The following is a 25,775-nucleotide window of genomic DNA, read 5'->3' on the forward strand; positions in this document are numbered from 1 at the left end:
TCAGTATGGTGATGCATGTTTGTCACAGCAGCAAGTCTGCAAATGGAGTAGGAAGTTCGCAAATAGTGTGACTTCAGTGGAGCATGCTCCTCGTCCAGGTCAGGCACAACAAGTTGTGACTCCACAGAACATTACAGCAGTTGAAGCCATAATGAAGGAAAACCGTCGAGTGGCACTGAATGACACTGCAGCATGTTTACAGATTAGACATTCGTCAACACACCACATTGTGCATGATGTGCTCCAGCTTCACGAAGTGTCTGTAAGATAGGTGCAACGGCAGCTGACTCCTCAAATGAGAGAACGACGTGTTGATGCTTGTGAAGAACTTCTTCGGCGCTTTGAACGAAAAGGTGATGACTTCCTTGCAAGAACCGTTACTGGGAACGAAACCTGGGTTCACTTCCACCAACCGGAAACGAAGTCAGCGAGCAAGGAATAGCACCATTCCTCATCACCAAAACCAAAGAAGTTTGGAACAGAACCATCAGCAGGGAAGGTAATGCTGACTCTCTTGTGGGACGAAAAAGGCGTCATTTTGGAGCATTACATGCCTAGAGGGGCCACTGTCACCAGTGCATGATACACAGATCTCCTAAAAAAATCATCTGCGGCCTGTACTCCTTTTCAAAACGACGTGGATTGCTGTCAGCAGGTGTCCTTTTGCAACATGACAGTGCATGGCCCCACACTGCCCATACAACAGTTGCAGCAATCACAGACCTGCATTTTGAATGTCTTCCTCATCCACCATACGTTCCAGACCTTGCCCCAAGTGATTTCCATATGTTTGGACCACTCAAAGACGCAATGGGAGGAAAGGAGTTCCGTTCTGATGAAGAGGTACGCCACGTGTTGCACGAGTGGTTGCGCGGACTACCAAAGATTTTTTTTTTCTAAAGGAATTTATGCACTTTGTAAGCGCTTGAGGACTTTTAATGAGCGTGGGGGAGATTATGTTGGAAAGTGATACAGCTTTGTATCACTTCTGCACAATAAATAATATTTAAAAAATATTTAAGATTTTCATTTGGATCACCTTCGTAATTGCTGCATCAAGTGATAGTTTAATAGTGAATCACAGTTCTAAATTATCATGCTCACCTGTGGGAAATAGTCGTATCAAGTTAAGTAAATACTATTATCATTCGTGTAATAAAGTGAACTAAGAATTCATCTGCTGAAGTTCCATTGAGCCATCTCTCATAGCAATGAAGGAAGCCACAGTTATGGCCTGACAGTTGTAGTTTCATCTGCTCATAACATCCGCCAAACGCAAAACCTTCATTCGGATTGTTACGAGCTATAGAGTAATTCATCACTCCAAGCCACACGCTCAATACACTGCCCAGAGGTGTCGCTCCTTACATCACCACAATCGTCACTTAGCACCGACTACAGAAATGATTACAGACACTGTGCTAGCTGGAATTCTGGTAGCACAGCAGTCGTCCTAGCTGGACAGCTGCTATCACTTTGCAACTCATGAGCAATCCCTTCCGCTGACACCATGCGATTTTTTACAACCACCCTCCGCAATGCTCTACGGTCGCTGTCCGTAAGTACATGACGTCAGCCTGATCTTAGTTAAGTTGTGGTTCCTTTACGTTTCCACTTCACAATCGCATCACCAACAGTCGACTTGAGCAACTTTAGAAGCGTTGACAGTCTCTGATGGATTTGTTACTCAGGTGCCATCCACGTTGGATGTTACTGAGCGCTCCTGCAGACCCATTCTGCCGCTACTACTCCTCTGCTGACAACACAATACCCCTGGTTTCCTTTTATACTGATGAACCCGCCTATCATGACATCTAATGGGAATTTCACATTACATACACTATCTGATCAAAAGAATCCGGACACCCCCAGAAACATACGTTTTTTATATTAGGTGCATTGTGCTGCCACCTACTGCCAAGTACCCCATATCAGCGACCTCAGTAGTCATTAGACATCGTGAGAAAGCAGAATGGGGCGCTCCGCGCAACTAACGAACTTTGAACGTAGTCAGGTGATTGGCTGTCACTTGTGTCGTACGTCTGTACGCGATATTTTCACACTCCTAAACATCCCTAGGTCCACTGTACCCGATGTGATAGTGAAGTGGATACGTGAAGGGACACGTACAGCACAAAAGCGTACAGGCCGACCTCGTCTGTCGATTGACAGGGACTGCCGACAACTGAGGAGGGTGGTAATGGGTACTAAGTAGACATCAACATTCGTGCTCGTAAATCAAGGATAATACTGATACATGGTGACGCAATGCTCTGGTGGGCAGTTTACGGGTTTAAATCACCTCGGGATATGACCATGCAGTGCATTTGACCAGCGGTCGTCGCACGGTGGCGCTGGCAGCAGTCCACGTACGCAAAGGTGTGTTGGTGCATATCTGAGTATGGTGAAGCGAGATGGTGTGCAGACGTTTTCAGACTTGCTAATGGTGACTGTGTGCTGAAAATGGCTCAAAGAACAAGTATTGATGACTTTATAAGGGGTAGAATACTAGGGCGATTGGAGGCTGGTCAAACACAGCAGGTCGTAGCACGGGCCGTCCGTGTGCCACAAAGTGTGATTTCAAGATAATGGCAACGATTCCAGCAGACAGGGAGCGTGTCCAGGCGCTCAGTACGGGATGTCCACAGTGTACAACACCACAAGAAGACCGATATGTCACCATCAGTGCCCACGGACGGCCACGGAGTACTGCAGGTAGCCTTGCTCGGGACCTTACCGCCGCCACTGGAATAGTTGTCTCCAGACACAATCTACAGACGACTGAACAAACATGGTTTATCCACCCGGAGACCTGTAAGGTGCATTCCACTGAGGCCTGGTCACAGGAGAGCCCGTAAAGCCTGCCATCGTGTCAAGAACACAGTACATGGTCATTGGAACAGTGGTCCCAGGTTATATTCGCGGATGAGTTTTCACCTGGCGTGAACAAGGAACCAGATACCAACCTCTTAATGTCATCGAAAGGGACCTGTATGGAGGTCGTGGTTTGATGGTGTGGGGTGGGATTATGACTGGTGCACGTAGATCCCTCCGTGTCTTTGACAGAGGAACTGCCACAGGTCAGGTGTATCGGGACATCATTTTGCACCAGTATGTCCGCCTTTCCAGGGGTGCAGTGGGTCCCACCTTCCTCCTGATGGATGATAACGCACGGCCCTACCGAGCTGCCATCGTGGAGGAGTACCTTGAAAAAGAAGATATCAGGCAAATGGAGTGGTCTGCCCGCTCTCCAGACCTAAACCCCATTGAGCACGTCTGGGATGCTTTCGGTCGACGTATCGCTGTACGTCTTCAAACCCCTTGGACACTTCAGGAGCTCCGACAGGCACTGGTGCATGAGTGGGAGGCTATACCCCAGCAGCTGCTCGACCACCTGATCCTGAGTATGCCAGCCCGTTGTGTTGCCTGTGTATATGTGCATGGTGATCATATTCCATATTGATGTCGGGGTACATTCGCAGGAAATAGTGGCGTTTTTTAGAACATGTGTTTCGGGACAGTTTTCTCAACTTATCACCAATACCGTGGACTTACAGATCTGTGTCATGTGTGTTCCCCATGTGCCTATACTATTAGCGCCAGTTGTGTGTCGTGTCACGTTTTGTGGCACCACATTCTGCAATTATCCTTAATTTATAAGCATGGGTGTATTCAGACCATCACACAGTATTTCCAAACTGCATCAGGATCCACTGCAAGTACTATGACAGTTACGCGGGAGGTGAGAAAACTTGGATTTCATGGTCGAGCGGCTGCTCATAAGCCACACATCACGAATGTAAATAGCAAACGACGCCTCGGGGTGGTGTGAGGAGCGTAAACGTTGGAGATTGAACAGTGGAAAAACGTTGTGTGGAGTAACGAATCACGGTACACAATGTGGCAATCCGATGGCAGGGTGTGGGTACGGCGAATGCCCGGTGAACGTCATTTGCCAGCGTGTGTAGTGCCAACAGTAAAATTGGGAGGCGGTGGTGTTATGGTGTGGTCGTGGTTTTCATGGAGGGGGCTGCCACCGCTTGTTGTTTTGCGTGGCACCATCACAGCACAGGCCTACATTGATGTTTTAAGCACCTTGTTGCTTCCCACTGTTGAACAGCAATTCGGGGATGGCGATCGCATCTTTCAGCACGATCGAGCATCTGTTCATAATGCACGGCCTGTGGCGGAGCGGTTACACGACAATAACATCCCCGTAATGGACTGGCCTGCACAGACTAGTGACCTGAATACTACAGAACACTTTTGGGATGTTTTGGAACGCCGACTTCGTGCCAGGCCTTTCCGAACAACATCGATATCTCTCCTCAATGCAGCACTCCGTGAAGAGTGGGCTGCCATTCCCCAAGAAACTTTACAGTACCTGATTGAATGTTCATTTTAAGTCATTTTCAGCCAGGTTCCGGATACTGTTGTAGGAGTGTGTGGATACTTTTGATCAGACACCGTATATTCGGACCACCTGCTGTTGTGATATACAGCCGCGGTCAGTATTATGAGTATAATCATTTCTTGAGCTCGTTCGTCCGAATACAAAGTGCAATGCAATTTATGGCCTCGATGTTGTTGTAAGAACTAACGGGTTCATTGTATAAAGGAAAAGCTATATAATCATATGCCTGCTGCTCCAACGCTTGTTACTATGGAGGCGTCCGTATAACCCTGCAGACAATATTCTTATGTATTGTTACGCTGCTTAATGTAAGGAGAAAAAGCGATTTTGTAGTGATAGAGAACGTTTACCAGTTTTAATGTTGTCTGTATAACGCCACAAGCACTGCTTGTTTGTGTAAAGGCAAACTGTGCGAGTTCACATCGTTGCACTCAGCCCGCACATTCAAGCATCCTTTGTAGAATCCTAAATTAATAGCTCTCCGTTATGTAGTGTTACACACGTTTTTAACAGGCATTGAATTATTTCCTTCATCCGAAATAATCTCATCCTAGATCCCGTGTGTAGGCCAATTAAAACGTGCGTAAATACCTGTGGTACTCGGAAAACGTTTCAACTCAAAAATAAAACTGAAAAAAAGTCTGCCTCCATTTACAATATTTTTCACTTTGCTGTGGGAAGAATAAGCCTAATAAGTGGCTGCTGCAGACTGGATTAATTTTCTGCGTTTATTTGTTTCCCTTTGGCCTACATATGCTCAATATAACTATATTAATACAATACAGTGAGATATAGCGTGTTTGGATGTGAATCCACACAGCAGACAAATAATCTTTCTCAGAATTTCGAAAAGTAATAGACAACTGCCATGCAACGGATTGATTTTTAATCCTAAGTGTGCTAGCTCAATGGGATGAATAAGACCCTCTTTCATTAAATTTGAGAATAACTTGTGCCTTAACTTGTTGACAGCAACTAGTTTACGTCCACATTTTCTTAATATTGTAGTTCCGCTGCAGCATAATCACACAGCTTCAGGTAAAGGAGAATGCGCATGTTTTTATTTACTGTTTTTTAGTTTACTACTGTAATTTTTTCCTCCTTTACCTTCTCCTCGTGTTCGAGTGAGTATGTCTAGCTGGGACGATATGAGTGGTTTCATATATCCTCCAACTTATTCAGAGGGTTCCACAGGGTCTTCGGCTCATAGCCAATCTAACCTTTTGACTGTCTGAGATGGAACCAGAGACACAGGGTGTACGCACCGTACCAGTGACTTCAGGTACAGAACTTGGCATCATGTCCCATTTCGCTCTCCAATTGTTCGAGCTAGATGAGTGCTCCAGAGCAAGGGTTTGTTACTGTTCATTTGGGGTAGTAAGTTACAGATGAGTTTTGTTAGTTTGCTCTTTTTTATGGACAAAGCATTCTGTTAAATTATGACGGTTTGTATTTCCAATCAACTGAGAGCACTGTCTCGGTTTGATAGTGTTTATTCCTTCTATCTGAATAACCTAACTTTTTGTGATAATTAAATCATTTTGTCATAGTTGGTAGAATGATCGTTGCGGTAGTCTTTGTAGTATAAAAAAGATGAGATAGGTTTCCTTCAAGGATCTCAATGAATATCAACATGATCATATTATTATGAATTACTTCACGGTTCCTAAACTTTCGTATTTTGATTGATTTTCGGCATCAACACACCATGTGCCTCTTAGTTCAAAGCCTACTGTTTCGAATCACCTATAATGAACAGATCTGTTCCCCCTGAGGTCAATGAATACCAGCAGTGTCATTTTTTGTTAATTATTTCAAGGGTCCTGAATTTTCTAAAATTGATTGATTTTTGGTCATCAGCTCACCACAAGTGTCTTAGTGCAAAATCATCTTTTCCGTCATGTTTCATGGATATATCCATCTCCCATGAGCTCAATGAATAAGAGAATCCCGTTGTGTTCGTCGTTCAAGAATAGATCTTCTTCCCCTAAGTTCAACGAGTACATAGATGCAAGCATTTCGTGAATTATTTTACAGCAGCCGAATTTATGTTGATTAATATTTTCTGGGTGTTTCCCCACTATGTGGCCACTGGTTTTAGAGATACCTTTACTGATCCTGTTTGATAAATACATTTCTCTCTCCTGAGTTCAATGAATACCTGAACATATGGGTGATTGTAGATTATTTCACATCTTCAGAATTCATGAAAGCTAACTGGTTCTTTCAGCCACTTGCCGGTGTCATATTGTGAGTATGCATGTTATTGGAATACAGTCACTTGAGCTCATTCCTGTCTAAGTCAAATGATTATATATGTGTGGAAAGTTTCTGGCAGTCCACAATTTCTGTACTTTTGTGCCCTTGTACGTGCTGGGGGGTAATTCTGAGTACCTACCTAAGCAAACGCCTTTGCTGCTACCGAGTATTCTGTAAAGCATTCGGGTAGTTAGTGTGCAGTATGTAAATGTATGCATGTGTTTTGTGTACATGAAGGCTGCTAGCATCCCCTCCCGTATCTCTCTCATCCCTTAGATCCTCATAGTGTGAGCTACACCTAATTAAGTCTTATCCACCTAATTTCACTTTTCGTTAACAGGTTTTGATATTTAAGATACCAGTATTCGTGCGTGAAACGTAAATTTTTAAATTCCTTTCATGGGATTGCATTCCACTAGAAAGGCTACTTTTCAATATGTCAGTTAATAAATCAGCCTTGTGGTCAACAGACTTCGAAACGGTATCTCACCACAATTTTTAATGCCCAAGTCACTCTGAGGACGCCAAAAACAGAGAATTATTTTATTGTGAGCTATAACAATTGAAACACGTATGTTGTGCGGCAGCGATGCTGAGACATTGTAGAATCTCTGACCAGAGCAGTTGCGCTCGACTCGCAGTAGCGAGTAGTCAGTCTGTCTGCAGTAGTCAGTCCGCAGTAGTGCTAGGAGTCTGTGAGTAGTGGTAGCCCAGAGCAGTCGGCGGGCGTCGGCACAGCAATGGTCGAGATTCAGGATGAGGTATATTTTTATTAAATAAGTATTCATGCAGCTTTGCGCTCATCACATAATCTAATCTATATTCGTTGTAATTAATTTTCAAATCGCCCCAATAATAATCTGATTTCAGAGCAATTTTTAACTAAACAATGATTCAAATTCCTTCCATTTCCTTTAAAGAAAATTTTCAGTTAACTTCAAAAAAATTAATTATTGCAATGCATCTCCTCCTGGCGCAGAATAAGAGCAGAATTTTGACATGCAGTTATATTAAGGTAAGAGATTAATTCTGATTTTTACACAGGGCCAAAGACTGACATTCCGGTCTATTTCCATTTTCATTGTCACTGAAATTTTATTATCACTGAATTGACTTTTATTTTATGGGAGCTTATACTTGGGTCAGATAGCTAAATTTTGTTTAATTGTCTTTGTCATTAATATTTTGGCTTCATTTCTAATAATTATTAACTTTCGAATATTTTTGTGGGGAGGTTACACTTAGCTGTGGCTCCATTTCTAATAAATATAGTCTTTCAATATTATTAGAAATGAAGCCAAAATATTAATGACAAAGACAATTAAACAAAATTTAGCTATCTGACCCAAGTATAAGCTCCCATAAAATAAAAGTCAATTCAGTGATAATAAAATTTCAGTGACAATGAAAATGGAAATAGACCGGAATGTCAGTCTTTGGCCCTGTGTAAAAATCAGAATTAATCTCTTACCTTAATATAACTGCATGTCAAAATTCTGCTCTTATTCTGCGCCAGGAGGAGATGCATTGCAATAATTAATTTTTTTGAAGTTAACTGAAAATTTTCTTTAAAGGAAATGGAAGGAATTTGAATCATTGTTTAGTTAAAAATTGCTCTGAAATCAGATTATTATTGGGGCGATTTGAAAATTAATTACAACGAATATAGATTAGATTATGTGATGAGCGCAAAGCTGCATGAATACTTATTTAATAAAAATATACCTCATCCTGAATCTCGACCATTGCTGTGCCGACGCCCGCCGACTGCTCTGGGCTACCACTACTCACAGACTCCTAGCACTACTGCGGACTGACTACTGCAGACAGACTGACTACTCGCTACTGCGAGTCGAGCGCAACTGCTCTGGTCAGAGATTCTACAATGTCTCAGCATCGCTGCCGCACAACATACGTGTTTCATAACCCTCCACTGGGGGGGCAAAAATTTGGCAGCGATGGTGAGTCATTTGGACTTGCCATCGTAACAAATTTTTCCTTTAATTAATTAACATTTACAAAATATTTGGATGTAATACATGAATTAAATGTTGTGCGCATGCACCAATTACAAAACATTACAGACAAGACAAAATATAAGTACAAAACAAATCAGGAAAAATGTATATACAAATTATTTGACAGATAATAAAATGCACACACACTGAAAAATTCTTTAGCAGTTTCATAACAGGCAAAAAAAAATCATGTTGACAAGTGTCATGAGTGCACATGCACTGCAGTGGAGAACAAATCAGTAAAAAACGAAATGTATATACAATGAGTAACAAGTGACATAAATCATAAAAGGTATACAGAATGAACACAAATCATATCGTAAATTGGGAAGAGTGCAGAGGCACTGGAGTTCAGTTGAAAACATATTCACATAAGTGCACATGCACTGAAAAGCTTTTGAACATTTTCATAACAAATAAACACAAGGGTAAATAATCATCAAATCATAAAAAGTATATACAATAGAGATGATAAGAGTGCACACATACTGCACTTCAAAACAAATCGAAAATGTCTTTAGTATTTTGACAACAAATGGCAAAAATCATGTCGACAAGTGACACAAGTGTACTCGCACTGGAGTTCAATAAATCGAAAAAATGTATAGGCCATGAACATAAATGATGTTAGCTAAAAATGTTTTTCACTATTAGGATAGGAAAGGAAAGGATTCCATCATGGTTATAGCACTTTAGTTTGCACATAGCTGCACTGAAAGTCCATATCTTTCCACAGAATCACAACTAAGTGATACAATCTGCAGTTCCGTTCCCAGAAGTATTTATCAGCGTATCAAGACAGTGAAACGTCGTAGTATTATTCCATGCTATCATTTGGCAGTACATCGGGTACACCAAACAGTGGGACCATAATAACGTCTTCTTCGCTTACGGTGGTGGACAGCATGTCGTGTCAACACCACGCTCTTAAGAGGCACACCAACGTAGAATTAGTGCAAAACCAAATATAGCGCTCCATGATTAGGAGGATGTATAGGACAAATGGATATTACAGTAATTCAGGGTAGTTAGCTCAGAAGTTGAAGGACATTAACTAACAGACAAGCCTTAATAGGTGATTACATAAGTAGTATGCGGCATACATAGCTCAGTTATTGAACATTTCTGTACCATGAATGTAATATTACAGAAAAATGTTCATTAATTAATTTACAGACAAGAGTGGCAATCAATGGCCATCAAGTATTGAGTATTACAAAACATTTTTCCTCATTCAAATGACATATTTACAAATAATTATTGGCACTCAGTGGCTAGCAATTATTGATTAGTACAAAACATTTATCATCATTCAGTATTATCGTGAGAAGTCATCATTGAAAAATAAGAGCTCATTAATGGCATAATTACTAACAAAACATTTAGTTACATTAATTATTGGCACTCAGTGGCCTAGCAACTTTTATCATCATTCAGTATTAATAGGAGAAGTCATCATTGAAAACAGTAGTTAATTAATGGCATAATTACTAACAAAACATTTAGTTACATTAATTATTGGCACTCAGTGGCCTATTATTAAAAATATGAAGTCAGAATTGAATACAGTAGCTAATTAATGACAATTAATACATAATTCATTAAGTGACACTAATTATTGGCACTCAGTGGCCGTCAATTATCGAATTAACAAGTCATTATTAAAAATCAGTTAATTACAATCATAGCATTAAGAATCATGGGCATAATAAGTAGTCTCATTACAATAAGAAGTCATTATTCAAGTGACATACTATTCAGAGCTAATTAGTATTATGCAGAATTATCATAAACTAGTGACATTATATGGGACTGGTAATACATTTTGTTTTTTGTGCTAGCAATGCATTGCTTGCGTAATTATAAGGGAAAACAAAAAAAAGAGAAAAAATTGCTTCTAGGTTGTTCCTATAAATGAAAAATGTGTAACGTCATTCGTCATGAGTCAGCTGTAGCAAGGTTGTGACACAAGGTATTATATGTGATCACGTTTGTAAATTATATACAAATGGGTAAAAAAAAATAAATTGCAAGTACTAGAACAGGTATAATAAGTAACAAGTTTAGTAAGTATCATGAAAAGCTTCTCCTGGAAAAAAATACAAAATGGATTATTGAGCTGAAAGAAGAAACGCAGACTATGCTGAAAAGTAGTGAACTTCGAATTAACAGGTAGTGAAATGTGTATAAAAAATATGTGTTCCATAGCTGTCCTTTCCAAAACCTTCAGTCATCCTACTACGCAATATAACACCTGCTGTCAAAGTAAACTGCAACAAATACTTAAATAACTACATAGCATAAATACATAACTTCAACATTATCCTCATCTGTAAAGAAAAACTTCATTATTCATATCATCATAACTCCATCATTATCATCATCACCTGTAAAGAAAAAACTTCATTATTCATAGCATCATAACTCCATCATTATCATCATCACCTGTAAAGAAAAAACTTCATTATTCATAGTAGCATATTCTTCATCATTATTCTTCATCAGCATTCATTATCATCTGCAAAAATCACTTCATTATTCATCACACAACTATTCTTTATCTCTAGCATATTATATCACTTAAAACTAAGATGTGTAGTTCTGTCTGACAGCTTGCATCAATCGCTTCGTATTCTGAAAGAAAAAATTAGTTAAGACTGCTATTCTGCGATGTGTATAATATATTCTGGTTAATGCTTGTTAATTCTGATCCATTTACTCGTCCTCATTAGCTTATTGCATCTTCTTTCGTTTATTCCGTAGGTGAAATTCCCACTTCTGTTTAATTCATTTCCTTTACGCATCATTTATTTCTGAAATTGATGAACAAAGATTAATGTCTTGCATTTAAATCATATACCCATTAAATAATGACTGGTTAATGGTGACACAATTAAGCATACAGCATAACATGACAGAAAAACGTAATATGTCAAAAGCATAGACAGTGTTCAAAGGCAAAAAATGTACAGAGAATATCACAATGCAGCAGCAAAAAAAAAAAAAAAGAAAATGTAAAACAGTCACGATGTTGAGATATCATAGGGCAAAAAGTCAAAGTCAAATGGTGTGTGTTATACCTTAACTAGTTCACAGTGCATACAAACAAACATGAAAACAATCGTACATACATAAGAAAGACAAAATGTGATATTCGTTGTGCTCAGCTTGTTAATTAAAGACTTCAATGGAGAGAGAATTTTATAAAATTAATGCGTCATTACAGAGGATTACATAATTATTCATAAAATGCGTAAGTTCATCTGAAAAAATGCACGGTCTAGTGTGTAACGACAAGAAGAGCGACCTGCTAACCTTACCTTGCCGGGCACTTGCCAAGAAAAAATACGATAATCATCAATAGGTAGTCACATAAATGTAATTGCATAAGTGGTCACAAAATGTGTAACTTCATCTGGAAAATATGCACGGTCTGATGTGTAACGACAAGAAGAGCGACCTGCTAACCTTACCTTGCCGGGCACTTGCCAAGAAAAAATACGATAATCATCAATAATTAGTCACATAAATATAATTGCATAAGTGGTTATAAAAAAAATTAGGAAATGGCATTACAGTGTGTTGAATCATAAAGTGTCTTCATTCAATAAAGGGTTTAATATTTGATACATGATGGTTGCCTTTCGATTTTCTGGTTCTCAAAGTTTCGACGTGTACAACATTGGGGTGAGGAATGCTGCGAATCCGATATGGACCTGCGTATAGAAGTTCAAATTTACTGCACTTACCTTTTAATTTGCTGGATAAATAGTGTGTACGTACTAATATCTTCTGTCCAACGTGAAAGTCTCGGCGTCTACAAACCTGTTTTTGCTGTCTTCTCCGGCGCTCTGCGGCACGTTTGATGTTGTTCAGCGCAATGTCAATTATTTCGTGGTGTCGTAATCGACGAGATGTAGGAAATGTTACTAATTCTTTAATTTTGTTTGGTGGTTCAACGTTTTTCAGTATTACAGACGGAGATATCATAGTGGATCCATTTGGAATGGAATTAATTACATCTTGGAATGAGTGTATGTGTGTGTCCCAATTAACATGTCTTTTGTGGCAGTATATTCTACACAGTTTACCAATTTCTTTCATTAATCGTTCACAAGGGTTCGAAGAAGCGTGGTACTTGGATATATAAATCGGAGAAATGTTTCTAGCTCGTAACATGCGTGTCCATATAGCAGAACGAAATTGTGATCCATTGTCAGAAATTACTTTCTTCACATGCCCTACATGAAATAGAAAATACTTTACAAATGCTTTCGAAACGGTTTTAGCAGTAGCTTTGCGTAACGGAGTGAAAGTAACAAATTTTGAAGTGAGTTCAACAGCGACAAAGATGTAGCAAAAACCTCTATTAGTTCTCGGAATTGGACCAAAAATGTCTACTGCAGCCATATGTCTTAATTTAACAGGTATAATGGGATATAATGGAGGAATGTGTGAAGTGGTGTCTGACTTAGCTTTCTGGCAAATTTTACATGACGCTAAAACTCGTCGTATACGTTTTTCCATATTTGTAAAATAACAGTTCTGTCTCAGTATAAGAAAACATTTTCTAGCTCCGTAATGTGCGTAACTTAAATGAGTATACCAGATTAATTTGTTAACCAATTCGTCAGGAATGCATAATAACCAATTGTTGCTGTCTGGGTGAGAGCGGCGAAACAGAATGTCATTGCGTACAGTGTAGTGGTTCCTAATCGTAACATTATTCTTATCGTGCCAAAGGTGTTTGATTTCTTTCCACACATTGTCTTTGCTTTGCTCTCGTGCTATGTCCTGTAATGACGATGAAATAAAATTTTCAAATGCAACTTGTTGAATGTACATAACGCTGAAATTTGCTTTGCAGAAGTTGGTTGCTACGTCTTGCTGATTGTTGCTGAGAGAACGGGATAATGCGTCTGCTATTACATTTTGTGTGCCGGGAATGTAAACAATCGTAAAATTAAATTCCTGTAAATACAGTTTCCATCTGCTTAATCTATCATGAGTAAATTTAGCCGAGAGTAAGAATTGTATAGCTCTGTGATCTGTGTAAACGGTCGTGTGTCTTCCATAAAGAAAATGCCTAAATCTCGTAAAAGCCCATACAACACATAATGTTTCTAGTTCAGTAACGGAATAATTTCGTTCAGCAGGTGACAAAATGCGGCTTGCAAATGCGATGTTCTTAATTACTATTGAGCCATCTTCTTCAATTTCCTGAAAAATATGTACGCCTAAAGCTGTGTTGGAACTGTCGGTGGCAATGGAAAAATTTCTAGTAAGGTCTGGGTGCGATAAAAGTGGAGCATTCAACAAAGCATGTTTCAGGTTCACGAATTCAGAGTGTGCTTGCTTATCCCATGACCAAATAGTGTTTTTACCTGTTAATTGGCATAATCTAGGCGTGTCCAAAGCAGAGTGATGGATAAATTTACGAAAAAAGTTAATTAAGCCCAAAAAACTGCGTAATTGTTTCTTCGTCGTAGGAACAGTAATGTCACGTAGAGCTTGAAGTTTTTCCGGATCAGGCGCAATGCCTTCTGCTGAAATTACGTGTCCAAGAAATTTTATAGAAGTTTTACCAAAATGCGATTTACTGAGGTTAACTGTGAGTCCTTGTGCATGGAAAGTTTGCAATAGTCGTTCTAAAATCAGATTATGTTCAGACCAGTTAGCTTCTGCAATAAGAATGTCGTCTACATACGTCGTAATTCTGTCTTTAAGTTCTGTCGGAAGTATTGTGTTCAAACCGCGAATAAAAGCTGCAGAGGAAATAGTTAAGCCGAATGGTAATTTGCAAAATTGATAACAGTCGCCAAAACAGAGAAAAGCTGTATATTTTCTGCAATTCGGATGAAGTTGAATTTGCCAAAATCCCGATTTCAAATCTAATGTGGAATAAATAGCTGTACCGTGAAATTTCTGTAGCAGTTCTTCTAAAGTCTGTGGTCGATCTGTTTCATTAATAATAATGTCATTAATGTGACGTGAATCAAGTACAAGGCGAAGTGAGCCATCTTTTTTCTTAACAATATGTAGCGGGTTTATGTACGGACTAACTGCCGGTTCTATAATTCCTTGGTCGAGCATATCCTGCAATTCTTTTTTAACTTGTTCTCTGTGGATATATGGAATGGGATAATGCTTTGCTTTAAATGTATCGTGCTGTTTGACTTGAAATTCGTACATAAAGCCGGACATAGTACCAGGAATGTTATCGAAAACTGGAGCTTGCTGTAAAAGAATTTTGTGTAATTGCGTTCGTTCGTCGTCTGTATTTGCACTGCTCTGTTTAACTTTGTCAATAATCATCTGCATTACGTCGTAGTCAGTTTCGTCTGGAGTATTATAGTTGTGTACGTACGTATCCGTGAACAATGTGGGATTACAGTCTATGTTACGCAATACTGAAATGACCTCTGTACAATTAATTGTTTCCTCTTCTGATGATAATGAGTGCTGAAATTCTAAAGCCAATTGCACATTTTCGTCCTTCAACATTAAATAAGAATTTTGAAAGTCAACCACTGCGTCGTGTTGTACGAGAAAATTAGTACCCAAAATTACGTCTGTTGTCAACAAGGGAACAATCCAAAAATTTGAGTGAAAAGTATGACCTCCAATACAAAATGATAAATGCGTCTGTAATTTCACATCCACTCCCTTACTCGATACTGCTCCTTTCACTTTGGTTTTGCCTAAAGGTAATGTGGGATAGGTTTTCTCTTTGTTGCACTCATTAAAAGTCTCCTCATTTATTACTGACATAGGTGATCCGGAATCAATTACTGCTGAAAATTTCGATGAACCAATTTTAATTTCGATGACAGGATGTGAAACGGTTTTCTGAACAACTGGTTTTTCCTGCAAAAGAGTGTCTCTGATGTCGTCAAACGTAATTACATTCTCGTAAACAGCATTTTGCGTGTCAAAACTAGTGCTTGTGTTATTGGAAGATGCGTCCTGTACGGTATCTAGTCAGATTCTATCTGACGTGTTATTATTTTCTGGATGATGTTGTGGCATTTCTACAATTTGAACAGTTCTATTACTTCTTCCAGACGTATTACGCTCTGGATGATACCTACTGTCGGGTTCATTTACTAGAATATGTTGTTGCTGATGATTTTGTTGCTGGTAGGATCGACTGTTGTTAGATGTACGCTGAAAATTGTCGTCATTATTTTTACGTCTATCGTAATAGTCATTCCTATACGGTGCATTGCGATAGGAATTGAAATACTGTCTTCTCTGTACGTAGTTATTTCCTTGCTGCCGTGCGTTACTATTTGTTGTATCAGGGACTACACGTGCACGCGGCGAAACATTAAAGCCTGGTTGACCTTGTGCATTCCATTGTTGGTTAGGTATGCTAACCGGCTGACTTTCATGCTGTTGTGGTGGAAAACGTCTATTGTTACCAAAATGTGATTCCTGTTGCTCAAAATTTTGACGATATTGATAATTAGAATTTTGTCTGTTATTAAAGTTTTGGTGGTTATCATTCCTAAAGCGTCTGTTACTTTTCCTATTGAAATTACGCGTCTGATCATAATTGCTGTATGTTTGTTGACCTTGGTTATTATACGAAAAATTTTTGTTTACGAAAGAATAATCAGATTGCTGCACTTCTAAAAGCTGCAGCAGATCCCTGAATGCCGAAATGTTTTCTTTTTGCTGACCGGTTAGAAGTGAAACTCTTAATGACCGTGGCAATTTAGAAATGCATAATTGTATAAGTGCAGATTCACTATAAGGTTCATTTAAATACTGATTTTGTTGCACCATGTGTTCAAAAAATTGCGTAACACTGGGAAAATTGGAGTTCTCATAATTTGGTAAACTAATTAGCTGATCTTTAATTCCGCGCTGTGTCGTCTTCGACCAGTACGCTGATAGAAAAGCATTCTGAAATTCCTCTACTGAATAACATTGTCTCGCGATCGGTCTCATACGAGTTGCCGGTTCGCCTTCCAAAAAGCTACAAATAAATTCCAGTTTGTGCGTTACAGGCCAAGTCGGTGGAAAAGCAAAGCTAAATTGTTGGATCCAATCTAGCGGGTGAATCTGTGTTCTGTCGTTTTTAAACACTTTAAATTTTCTTACTGACAGAAAATGTTTGTAATCGAAATTATCGTCTCTGTGTGATGGAACGGGATCAGGATTGCAAGAAAATCTGTTGAACTGTGGTTGTTCGGAATCTAAGTCACGTACTCTCTGTAGATTACTCAAATTACACGCGCTGCGTGAGTCTGGCAAATGTTCGAAAAATGGCGTCTGCTGTGATGCGTTATTAACTGAAATACTTTTCATTTCTGTTACTTCCTGTTGTAAACTAGACAACTTTCTGCGCAACATGTTATTAGACGAATCAATTTCATTAATTGTCTGCTGTAAATTTTGAAATTCAGGTGTTTGATTAAACGAAACCGGTGAAGTATCATCTGATTTATTGTCATTAGTACTTTCGATGACGTCAATACGACTGGCCAATTCATCACATTTTTCAGTCAGTATTTTAACCTGATCATCGGTTTTAGTGTCTGTGGCATTAATCTGGTTTTGCAATTTACGTGTAGTTTCGTTCAGTTTTCTAACGTCAGCTTTGACGACATCGGAATCCTGTGTTAGTTCTAATTGTTCGAGTCTGTCGGTCACTGTTTGAATATCTATTGTGTGTGTATCTGTTTTTGATTTAAGATCCGAAATTTCGTCACGTAATTCTGTGTTCGACTGTTTGAATGTATTAATTTCGTCGGACACTGTGGCAATATTATTGTCTACATATGTTTTTGCCTTCGCAAACATTTTGCGTTTGTCTTCCTGTCTCTGAGCAGTGATTGTTTCCATTACTTGACGTTTTACTTTATTTTGATCATCAATAAATTTGCGGAAACGCGTATCACTGTTTTGTATGTGAAGACTAAGACGTTCGTTAATCTGTGTGTTCTGTTGGTCGAATTTCGCATCTATCTTAGCATCCATTGTCCGCGAAAGTTCTGCAGTCATTGCTTTAAACTCGTCGCGCAATTGTATAGCCTTTTCAGAGCATTGTTTAGCGACTCCGCTAATTTCGTCTCTGAGTGTTTCTGTTGCAGCTGTTTGCATTTCCCTTAATTCCAGAGCAACAGACCTAATTTCTTCGCTACTTTTTCTTGAACAAGCCTCAATTTCCTCGCGTAACTGTTCCTTAGTGTCATGACACTGCGTGGCAACGGCTCTAATCTGTTCACTAAGCTGCCTGGAATTGTTGTCTAATTTTTCATTTAGCTTGTCTTGTTTTTCGTTCTGTTGTTTGACCTGTTCACTAAGTTGTTTGAAATTTTGTTGCAAAAATGCCATAATTGGATCCGATAAAAAATTAGCATTTCTGTTCTCTGTGTTAATTAATGCTGGATCTGGAATTGTCTCATTTTGTGTAACCATTTGGTTATTCTGAGATTCACAAAAAGGTTTATCAGTCGGATGTACACTGTCAGACATTATTTCTGAATTAAATAAATCCGTCGTATTTTCAGTACACTGACCATTTTCATTCGAAAAATTTGTCTGTGCGTTACTTGAATTTTCCAAACCGGGTGTGTTAAGCTGGGCAGCGCTCATTACAATAGAGCTCCCCGCGTCATCGATTGTCGTCAAATTAACAGAGGACATAACCGAGTTCGTTTGTTCATCATTACGGCAAAAGTCATCATTAGTGGTTGGAACGCACTGATTGTCGGTGAACGCAGGATTGTCATCATTACACTGCGTGTCACAATTACTATTGGTCACGTTGTTTAAGTCGGTAATTTCGTTCATAATGCCTCGCGATACACTATTCACTGTCTTTCGCGGCATTTTCACAATAGACACAAATATTCACAAAAGAAATAAGCACAATGCAAAAGCAACACACAAATACAACAGAGCAACGAGTTGCCGTTGACCTGTAGAAAGAAAGTCACAAGATTAGTAAAAGCGTTGCGCCAAATCCTAATTATATCTAAGAAATAAGAGCAGATATCTGACTGTTTTTCAAAAGATTCTCAACGAAATACGATCCTGGACCGGGTGTCGCCAAGTGTAACCTCCCCACAATAATATTGAAAGACTATATTTATTAGAAATGGAGCCACAGCTAAGTGTAACCTCCCCACAAAAATATTCGAAAGTTAATAATTATTAGAAATGAAGCCAAAATATTAATGACAAAGACAATTAAACAAAATTTAGCTATCTGACCCAAGTATAAGCTCCCATAAAATAAAAGTCAATTCAGTGATAATAAAATTTCAGTGACAATGAAAATGGAAATAGACCGGAATGTCAGTCTTTGGCCCTGTGTAAAAATCAGAATTAATCTCTTACCTTAATATAACTGCATGTCAAAATTCTGCTCTTATTCTGCGCCAGGAGGAGATGCATTGCAATAATTAATTTTTTTGAAGTTAACTGAAAATTTTCTTTAAAGGAAATGGAAGGAATTTGAATCATTGTTTAGTTAAAAATTGCTCTGAAATCAGATTATTATTGGGGCGATTTGAAAATTAATTACAACGAATATAGATTAGATTATGTGATGAGCGCAAAGCTGCATGAATACTTATTTAATAAAAATATACCTCATCCTGAATCTCGACCATTGCTGTGCCGACGCCCGCCGACTGCTCTGGGCTACCACTACTCACAGACTCCTAGCACTACTGCGGACTGACTACTGCAGACAGACTGACTACTCGCTACTGCGAGTCGAGCGCAACTGCTCTGGTCAGAGATTCTACAATGTCTCAGCATCGCTGCCGCACAACATACGTGTTTCACAATACTGAGTAATAAAGGAAGTTTATACTTCTTAGAATTCAGATCGCCGACTGCACAGCTCACGGCATTATCGTCTCTTATTGCCTGTATATCCATCGAATATTCAGTTGAATCCAAGAGTTATTATCCACTCCATATTAGAAATAAATCTCTTAATGAATAATTTATTGGGTTATTGTCACCATACTTCTTAAGTACATTCTCTCGATCGGCACACGTGGTAGTTTAGAGACCAAGCTGCGAGGGTAGCGCGTAGCAGTTCCGAACAAATCCAATTGCTTAGTGAGACGATTTTATAGAGAGCAAACAATTTTCGAGCATTTAGCTGGCTTTCATAGTTGAAGCTAATATTCCTCTACATAAACCACCACCACTAAACACTGCAACATATTTTTAAAATTGCTCCGTTATAGGAGCCCTCTGTGTTTCCGCTGTAATGAACTGAGCATAAGTTTTAAGCGTATTATAAAAAGGCAAGAGACTCAGAACTGTGTAATCCTTGTCTGTGACAACTGATATTCTTTTTATATCAACGTAATTAAATTCAAACTACTGGATTGAATTCTGAAACCCCACACAATAAACAGTAAATAAGTCCGCAAAGCAATGTTTAGCTTAGATATTGTAGTAAATTTCTTCCCTCTCTCTCTCTCTCTCTCTCTCTCTCTCTCTCTCTCACACACACACACACACACACACACACAGAGAGAGAGAGAGAGAGAGAGAGAGAGAGAGAGAGAAAGAGAGAGAGAAACAGACGGACAGAGAAAGAAAGACAGAAAAATCCACCATAGACAGCTGGCAATATAGAGTTTGAAATTCCCACCCAGAACACGAGACACTGCGGAACAGAAGAATGGTTCAAATGGCTCTGAGCACTATGGGACTTAACTGCTGTGGTCATCAGTCCCCCTAGAACTTAGAACTACTTAAACCTAACTAACCTAAGGACATCACACACATCCATGCCCGAGGCAGGATTCGAACCTGCGACCGCAGCGGTCGCGCGGTTCCAGACTGTAGCGCCTAGAACCGCTCGGCCACTCCGGCCGGCACAGAAGAATGTTTTGAAAACAATGACACTGTGCACATTAGGAAGTAAGTTTACTTAGAAGCATTTTAGAATGGTAACTGACAACTGTCCTCAACCAAACGGTTTGTTTGAATAGTGGATTAATTTAACAGGCATCATTTTACTGGAGATGGTACGTCCTGACGTTCCCCCAGTTACAGGAGGCCAACAGTGATGCGCTATGGTGAGTAAAAGAGGATAGAAACATCAGTGCATGATATTTCGGCGGTATTCCTTAATATACATAGAGTATGGGAATATCGTTAGTGTTCGGGTTAATATGTGTTCGGGTAAGTATGCGTTATACGGATCTGCGAGATCAAGTACAAAACCAACGCGAATCCGTAAGTCTGCATTGAACGCAATGCGATCATTTCCCTGGTTTTTTCTATGATAAAATAATGCGCATTTTTTCTAAATCATTATAGCTGAACAGTAGGGATCGTTCCATTCAGAAAATATGGGCAACTTCGTCTGCTAGCAAGTCACTTTCTTAAAATGTTATTGTTATGAAGTTCGATTTTCTGCATAGCTGTACGTTCACGATATTCCGACACTTATAAAAAACAACTTCTATCACGTGATTCAAATTTGAGTTGTTTTACAATGATTAGATAGAAATTAGTAAGGTTGTGGCATGCTTCGTCGGTTACATGTTATTAACAGGGAATTACCCTGATAATTGCTGATGGTGTTAAATAACTTTTTCCATTCTTTGAGTCATTTGCTGATTTTAAGTTACTTCTCAGAGCAAACGTGATAGATCATTCCAGAACACGGTGATCCTTAAAGACCTCTTGAGCAAAAGATTGTAACAAACAGTTTGCTTCGGATAGTTCCTCAAGCAGTAAAAGAGAAGAGCAGTGTAATTAGTTGCGTTGGCTTTAGTAACACTACAGTGGCAGTAGTAGTGATAATATCAGTATATATGAATCTTGCCTGTTAACATACTTCATTAAACGTGAAGTGTTTCACTCAAAATGTGGACTCCTACGGACTCTTGTAGCAGAAGTTAGGAAATTTCCTTCGGCGCTCCGTAGAAATTACGCTAAGCTTTGAAAACTCGTTATGGCGACCAACCATTAGAGGCAGTCTCTTGTGTCTCCTTGCCCCCGCTCGTGCGACATCAAAGAGCCCGCCTCGAGCATCGTTAGCGGAGGGAGGTAAGTAGGATGCGGCACCACCGTACGGGCAAACCACCGATTGCCTCACGAAACTGTAGAGGGCCGGGAGTGCTTGCTGTTGTCTGTATCACAGGGTTCGTGACACAGGCGCACATTAACGTGTTTTGCAGTTCGGTACGTAGCCGTTTCATTTCCGACGGTACGCCATACATTACTTTCACTACAACTACTTTCACATTTTTTTTTTAACTGAGGCTCACGCCCCATGCCATGTACTCCCCGTACCATGAACTGGAAAGCGACATTAGCAGTGGTCAGGAAGCAGTCGCGCGGATGTGAAACTAGAGTTCCTGCCTTTGTATGAAATTTGTAAACAATTTAACGAGAATGCAGCCGGGTGAAAGCTTCGACAGTCCTCGATATCTCGCCAGTTAACCTGTTATTTTCAAAGAACGAAAAAAACGAGAGACCAATGTGGCAGGAAAATTAAAACCTCTATATGAGGAGCATATGCTGAAAGACAACACACACACACACACACACACACACGCACACACACACACACACACACACACACACTGCAAAGACTGCCCCTACAACACAAACAAAGATGACCGACACAAGAAATTATCGCCAGTGAATCTTATACAGGGTGGTTCATTGATAGTGACCGTGCCAAATATCTCACGAAATAAGCATCAAACGAAAGAACTACAAAGAACGAAACTCGTCTAGCTTGAAGGGAGAAACCAGATGGCCATATGGTTGGCCCGCTAGATGGCGCTGCCAAAGTCAAACGGATATCAACTACGTTTTTTAAAAATAGGAACCTCCATTTTTATTACATATTCGTGTAGTACGTAAAGAAATATGAATGTTTTAGTTGGGCCACTTATATCGCTTTGTGATAGATGGCACTGTAATAGTCACAAACGTATAAGTATGTGGTATCACGTAACATTCCTCCATTGCGGACGGTATTTGCTTCGTGATACATTACCCGTTTTAAAATGGACCGTGTACCAATTGCGGAAAAGGTCGATATCATATTGATGTATGGCTATTGTGATCAAAATTCCCAACTGACGTGTGCTCTGTATGCTGCTCGGTATCCTGGACATCATCCAAGTGTCCGGATCGTTCACCGGATGGTTGCCTCCTGGCAATTCCCTTCGCCCCCCCCCCCCTGCCGCTGAGGACATCGTCAGATTCCTTACCATCATACTCCAAAATGTTCACCCTTTCCAGCACCCCCACACCCTCCAGCAGATATCTCTCGCTGCCCGTTCCATCTTCCACCTAAAAATGTATGCCTCCTACTCCCACAACCAGGTCCATCCAGGCCCATTTCACCTTTTCCCGTCTCGACACCGTCGTTTATATCCTTGTCATGCCGCGACAGCACCGTATCCTGTTTAACAACATCCGCTCCCTTCCCGCCAACAAGAACCTCTTCCTGCACTCCCTTGCTACCCACCACGTGCATGCCTTCCCCCTAAATTAAACCTTCCTCCAACCCCAACACACCATCCACACTTCGCCCCACCTCCGTCACCCCTCTGATAAACCTCTCCCGATAGTGCGTGGCGGAGTTGCCATTGGTCACCACTGGCAGATCCCGGTTCGGCTCCAACCTCTCCTTCCTGACCCCACTGAACATCTGACCCTTACTCTCTTCTTCCCCGGCCTTACCGTCACCTGCGCCACCATCTATTTCCGCCGTAACGCCCCTATTCCTTTCGACTTCCTCTCCCACATTGACCATACCTTCTCCTCCTATGTGATCGCCGCCGACCTCAACATCCATAGTCGTTCCGCCACCCAGTTACGGTGGTGGCATCGGTTCCTCTCCTCCCTTCAAGGCGACCTCGACCCCATTCCGCAGCACACCTGCCCCAAATCCCACTCCACTCCTGATGTTATCCTCTCCTCCCCTAACCTCCTTGGCCGCATAGTGGTGGATGTCCTGGACCCCATTGGTAGCGACCATCTCCCTGTCCTCCTCACCGTTTCAGATGGTCGTCGCCCCCGCCCCGGCCCTCAGAATGATCCTCCCCCGAAGTACGTCCATGATTACTCCCGCGCCGACTGGAATGCCTACCGGGATACCCTCTCCACCCAGGTTGATAGCCACCCCTTCACTTACCGCCACCCTGATGATATTACCCACCGTCGCCATCCACCCCCACAGGCTGTCCTCCTCCTCCTCCGTGAATCCCGCCATCTCTACCATGCCCAACTCCACACGTGTGACCCGGACACACTACAACGCCACTGGCAACTCCAGCAACACATCCGAAACTTGCTCGTGGCTAAGAAACGCCAGGACTGGCGACAGACATGAACCCGTTTAATTGCTACCCTACCTATAAACTCGTCCAAGTTCTGGTCAGCCTTCCGTCGCCTTACCGGAACTACACCCTCCCCCTACTATCCTCTTCTCCATGATGATCACCCCTTTCCTGACACCCTTAGTAAGTCCAGTCACTTTGTCTCCTACCTCTCCGATGTCTTTTCCATCCCCGACGATCCCCAGTTTGATTACTCCCTCTTCCCGGATATCCACGATCAAACTGATACCTCTTCCCCCCCCCCCCCCCCCCCTCGCACCTTGTTTCCAGTACTTGGACAACATAGCACACACAGAACGCAATGCCCCTATCATTACACACGATCTCATTGCTACATTCCGCACGAAGCACAACACCGCTCCTGGTCACGATCGTGTCACGTACCGTCACCTTCGTGAAGCTCCTGTCCCTTTCCACTCCACCCTGGCCAGGCTCTACAATGTAGTCCTGTGCACTGGCTACTACCCCAACCTGTGGAAAACCTCCTGTATCCTGATGTTCCTTAAACCCGGTAAACCGCCGTCCGCCGTCTCCTCCTACCGTCCCATCAGCCTTACCTCGGTCTTCAGCAAGGTCCTGGAATCCATCCTCACCCGCCACATCCACCAGCATCTCCACCAGCACCGCCTACTTCCCGTTACCGAGTGTGGCTTTCGGCCGTCCTCCTCTTCCAATGACCTTCTCCTTCACCTAACTCATCTCCTTTCCAAACAGCTTAACTACCATCGCTCCACTATCTTCCTCTCCCTGGACCTCGAACGTGCCTATGACCGTGTATGGCATTCCGGTCTTCTCTTCAAGCTCCAAACCTTCGCCCTTCCCATTAACTATGTCCGTCTGATCGGCTCCTTTGTCTCCCAGCGTCCTTCCTACATCACCATCCATAACACCGATTCCTACACCTTTTTTCCCTCCGCCGGCGTGCCCGAAGGCTCCATCCTCTACCGCCTTCTGTACCTTTTGTACATGGCGGACATGCCGCCGCCGTCATCCCCCGTCCACCTTCTCCAGTTTGCCAACGACACCGCTTTCCTTGCCCTTGCCCCCATCCTACAGCGTTCCCAACACCTTCTCCAATCCCATCTTGACCAGTTCACCGCTTGGTGCAACCAGTGGTTGCTTAAGGTCAATCCCTCCAAAACCCAGGCGATCATTGTAGGCAAAACCACCCCTTCCTTCCGCCTCCTCGATTTCTATCTATGTATGGCCGCCCTATCACCCTCACCCCCACCCTTAAGTACCTTGGCGTCACCATCGCCTCTCCTGGACCCCCCATCTCTGGACAATCCAAGCCAAGGCACACTCCTGACTCCGTCTCCTCAAGCTCCTTTCCGGCCGTATGTGGGGTCTGGACCCCTCCACCATACTCCACACCTATAAATCCCTCATCTGCCCTATCCTCTGTTACGCCCATCCAGCCTGGATCTCCGCCCCCCTACCTTTTACAAATCCTTTCAGATCCTTGAACACCATGCCCTCCGCCTCACCTATCGCATCCGTCCCCCATGCAGATCCTGTATGACCTCATTCCGTTCCCCCACCTCCTCCTTTTCCTCGAACGGATACGGATCCTCTACACCTCCCGTAAACTTGATCCTCCTCACCCGCTTGTCTTGCCCATCCTCTCCCACCCCCGCCCGCTGCCGTGCCTGTATTCCCAGATGCCACCTGCTCTCCATCTCTCCACCCTCCTTACCATCTCCCAAGGTGGCTTCCGTCAGCTCCCCCTCC

This window comes from Schistocerca nitens, chromosome 8 (assembly GCF_023898315.1).
Source record: "Schistocerca nitens isolate TAMUIC-IGC-003100 chromosome 8, iqSchNite1.1, whole genome shotgun sequence".
Lineage (NCBI taxonomy): Eukaryota > Metazoa > Arthropoda > Insecta > Orthoptera > Acrididae > Schistocerca > Schistocerca nitens.